The sequence below is a fragment of the Amphiura filiformis genome, chromosome 1, assembly GCF_039555335.1.
Source record: "Amphiura filiformis chromosome 1, Afil_fr2py, whole genome shotgun sequence".
Lineage (NCBI taxonomy): Eukaryota > Metazoa > Echinodermata > Ophiuroidea > Amphilepidida > Amphiuridae > Amphiura > Amphiura filiformis.
Genome location: NC_092628.1, coordinates 100,564,594 through 100,569,605, shown reverse-complemented (window position 1 = coordinate 100,569,605; position 5,012 = coordinate 100,564,594). Strand labels below are relative to the sequence as shown.

At 41.1% G+C, this 5,012-nt stretch overlaps 1 non-coding gene across 1 annotated transcript; it reads left to right on the top strand.

Annotated features, from left to right (window-relative positions):
• Positions 1 to 3,987: 3,987 nt before the first annotated feature.
• On the top strand, positions 3,988 to 4,059 carry Trnaa-cgc (transfer RNA alanine (anticodon CGC)). The gene has a single exon. It is a non-coding gene; the product is annotated as a tRNA-Ala (tRNA).
• Positions 4,060 to 5,012: the final 953 nt, after the last annotated feature.

Here is a 5,012-nt window from a genome sequence, read left to right as displayed (position 1 = left end):
GCCTCAGGCCTGCCGGCCCTGCGGCCTTGATGTTTTTTGCTGATGGTGGGGACAGCGGTCACACAAAATTTCTTGCCCTGCAGGGCCCTTTTATATTGGAACTCACTTGGAGTGTTTAGTTGTCGTATGGAGTCACCGGCCTCAGGCCTGCCGGCCCTGCGGCCTTGATGTTTTTTGCTGATGGTGGGGACAGCGGTCACACAAAATTTCTTGCCCTGCGGGCCCTTTTATATTGGAACTCACTTGGAGTGGTTAGTTGTCGTATGGGAGTCACCGGCCTCGGGCCTGCCGGCCCTGCGGCAGACCCGAGGCTTTTTTTTTATGTTGGGGACAGGGGTCACACTATGTTTCTTGCCCTGCGGGGCCCATTTATTTTGGAACTCACTTGGAGTGTTTAGTTGTCGTATGGGAGTCATCGGCCTCAGGCCTGCCGGCCCTGCGGCCTTGATGTTTTTTGCTGATGGTGGGGACAGCGGTCACACAAAATGTATTGCCCTGCGGGGCCCTTTTATATTGGAACTCACTTGGAGTGTTTAGTTGTCGTATATTGGGGTCCAACTTGGAGTGTTTAGTCGTTGTATGGTAGTCTCCGGCCTCGACAGCCCGTCATCCAGTAGAGACAGCACGTCAACCTCAAGGTTACTCATTGCTTTCATGCCCTGCGGGGCCATTAGATTGGGGTCCCATTTGGAGTGTTTAGTTGTCGTATGGGAGTCTCCGGCCTCGGGCCTGCCGGCCCTGCGGTCTTCATGTTTTTTGATGATAATGGAGTCAAGGTGACACCTTCATGGCGACGGGCTGTCTCTAGTGGGTGATGGGATGTTGATAACAAAATGGCATATCGTTATCGACAGCCCGTCATCCAGTATAGACAGCACGTCAACCTCAAGGTTACTCATTGCTTTCATGCCCTGCGGGGCCATTATATTGGGGACCCACTTGGAGTGTTAGTCGTCGTATGGGAGTCTCCGGCCTCGGGCCTGCCAGCTCTACGCCTTGATGTTTTTTGTTGATACTGGAACTCAGGAGAGGCCTTTTACCTTAATGATGACGGGCTGTCTCTACTGGATGACATTATTGGTACACCACACGCTATTAGCGCTAATAGCGCACATCACGCTAATGTGCGCTATTAGCGCTATTAGCGATAATAGCGCTAATAGCGCCCCTATGTAGAGAAAGTGTTAATTTTAACAATTTTAATTACTTGCGCTACTACTTGCTATTAGCGCTAATAGCATATTGTGTGCTAATTCACGCTAACAGTGCTATTAGCGCTGGTAGCGCCATTTACTATGACTTTTAATATTTTGTTACTATAGCACAATTGCAAATGACACGCTATTCGGTGCTAATAACGCTATTAGCATTACTTGCGCTAGTACTTGCCATTAGCGCTAATAGCACATTGTGTGTTAATACACGTTATTAGCGCTATTAACGCTGATAGCGTACTTTTAATATTTTGTTACTATAGCACAATTGCAAATAACACGCTATTATGTGTTAAAAACGCCATTGGCATTACTTGCACTAGTACTTGATATTAGCGATAATAGCGCACATCACGCTAATGATCGCTATTAGCACTATTAGCGCTAATAGCGCCCTTATGTAGAGAAAGTGTTAATTTTTAACAATTTTGATTACTTGCGCTACTACTTGCTAATAGCGCTAATAGCATATTGTGTGCTAATTCACGCTAACAGTGCTATTAGCGCTGGTAGCGCCATTTACTAGTGACTTTTAATATACGGTGTGCAAAAAGTTCGTTCCGCCCTTGTGTCCGGTTTGCTCTAAGCATATTATCAATATAGTTAGAGCATTATCAGCTTTTGCCCTCAAGATTACTTGCTATGAATGTTCTTCAGGCATACACGCTGTAAAAAGTCTCCAGCCATTTTAATTTTCTTGTAGTGTGGACAGACGTGTGTCTTGGGGAATTTAAAGAACCCCAAACCTCAGAGAATTTAAAGATGGCGTCCAAATAAACCGACAATGGCTTGTTCAAGGAGAGAAAAATTGCTAGAGAATGGAGGAAGAAGGTCTTAACCCAATAGAAAAATATTGTGGTCTATTCTAAAAAGAAAGGTTTTTTGAAACTCCTTATTGCAAAAGCATAACACCACAAGTCTTACAGATAGAGTCCAGAGTGTATGGCAAAGTATAGACAAGAATGACGAACTTCTTGTGCCATTAGTGGACAGTATTTCTGTGGCAAGCGTGGTTTGGAGGTATCATGGTGATTGACCACCAAGGATCCTATGACTTCAAATAAATTTGTTTAACATCTCTACTCATGTAACAACATAACAGATAATAAGTAGCCTTGAAATGCATTGTGTGAGTTTCATTTTAAATGCTTTTGGGGAGGGGGCGGAACGAACTTATTGCACACGGTATATTTTGTTACTATAGCACAATTGCAAATGACACGCTATTCGGTGCTAATAACGCTATTAGCATTACTTGCGCTAGTACTTGCCATTAGCGCTAATAGCACATTGTGTGTTAATACACGTTATTAGCGTTATTAGCGCTATTAACGCTGATAGCGTACTTTTAATATTTTGTTACTATAGCACAATTGCAAATAACGCGCTATTCGGTGTTAAAAACGCCATTGGCATTACTTGCGCTAGTACTTGCTATTAGCGCTAATAGCATATTGTGTGCTAATACACGCTAATAGCGCTATTAGCGCTGGTAGCGCCATTTACTATGGCTCTTTTAATATTTTGTTACTATAGCACAATTGCAAATGACACGCTAATAGGTGTTAATAACGCCATTAACATTACCTGCGCGAGTACTTGCTATTAGCGCTAATAGCATATTGTGTGCTAATACACGATAATAGCGCTATTAGCGCTGGTAGTGCCATTTACTATAACTTTTAATATTTTGTTACTATAGCACAATTGCAAATGACACGCTAATATGTGTTAATAACGCCATTAACATTACCTGCGCGAGTACTTGCTGTTAGCGCTAATAGCATATTGTGTGCTAATACACGATAATAGCGCTATTAGCGCTGGTAGCGCCATTTACTATAACTTTTAATATTTTGTTACTATAGCACAATTGCAAATGACACGATATTCGGTGTTAATAACGCCATTAGCATTACTTGCGCTAGTATTGGCTATTAGCGCTAATAGCATATTGTGTGTTAATACACGCTAATAGCGTTATTAGCGCTTGTAGCGCCATTTACTATGACTTTTGATATTTTCTTACTATAGCACAATTGCAAATGACACGCTAATTGGTGTTAACAACGCCATTATCATTACTTGCGCTAGTACTTGCTATTAGCGCTAATAGCATATTGTGTGCTAATACACGATAATAGCGCTATTAGCGCTGGTAGCGCCATTTACTATGACTTTTAACATTTTGTTGCTATAGCACAATTACAAATGACACGCTATTCGGTGCTAATAACGCCATTAGCATTACTTGCGCTAGTATTGGCTATTAGCGCTAATAGCATAGTGTGTGTTAATACACGCTAATAGCGTTATTAGCGCTGGTAGCGCCATTTACTATGACTTTTGATATTTTCTTACTATAGCACAATTGCAAATGACACGCTAATTGGTGTTAATAACGCCATTATCATTACTTACGCTAGTACTTGCTATTAGCGCTAATAGCATATTGTGTGCTAATACACGTTATTAGCGTTATTAACGCTTTTCAATTAGCAAATAAATTAGCAAATTTCAAATAGCACGCAAGCGTTATTTGAATATTAGCACCTGTTAGCGTTCATCTGATAATTGCGCGCTATGACGCTAAATAGCGGTAATAGCACGGATTTCATTCTTTCAGCGCTAATTAGCATTGTTAGCATCTTGGCGCGCTAAATGACCAATATCGCGCTTGGGTCGAATGGAAGTCACCAAAATTAGTAAGTTCTTTATCTCTCTTTAGTTGTCACATCTGTATTTGGTAATAAAATCAGTTAATTTAACAGTTGGGGTTGTAGCTCAGTGGTAGAGCGCACGCTTCGCATGTGTGAGGCCCCGGGTTCAATCCCCGGCAACTCCATTATTTTTGGTTTTCATTGTTGTCGAAACCAAACAATATTTTGCTCACATCGTCGTATTTCAAATAAAGTTGGTCGGATTTTAATTATTTTTCCTTCTCTTCCTCGTCCTCCCGTATGTTTCCTTCTCATCGTTTTTCTTGTGTTTCATTCGTCTCCTCATTCTTTCTTCGCGTTCCTCAGTGACGTCCTAAAAGACTAATAAACAATCAAACAAACAACAAAATTTGATAATTCTCCTGCTCAAAATATTTATACTTCGCGAATAAAAAATGCCTTCAAAAATTCATGAAAAAACAAAAATATAAGATTTTGTGTGGTGTTGTGTTTAAACCACAGACACAGGACTTTGAAGACAAATGTGTTTAGTTGACGCTCCATTGTAAGATTCAGGGAAGGTGATTTTTTTAAATCGCAAAAGAGGTTCCTACGGGATTTTCACGGTAAGCTTAGATACACTTCCATTATTGTCATTCCTCATTTATACTTGTTCTTTATAAATTAAATGCTATAAACGAGCGACAACTGGGTAGAGCGCACGCTTTGCATGTGTGAGGCCCCGGGTTAAATCCCCGGCAGCTCCATTTTTTTTAAAAACTTTGTCACTCACCTCTATTTTATATGAAGCATTTTGTTGCTGTCGTTGTTTTTTGTTGGTTTTTTTGCTCACGACCTCTAATATCGAATAATTTGTTATTTGTCACATCTATGTACTTCAAATGGCAAGCGAAATTCTATGAACAAAATGAGGGTCAGGCAATGGGTTCACCCCTCTCCCCAATAGACGAATCCAACGAGCCAAGTCATGGTCAGGATTTGGTCGGCCATGACGGGTCCCCGCATGCACCACACTGGTGTAGTGACTGCCCAATTGGGTGGATTAAAGCCGCTTAAAATTCGATGTTAGATTATTTTGTGTTATATTCTGTCATTATTCTTTTGTCTACGTGTAACA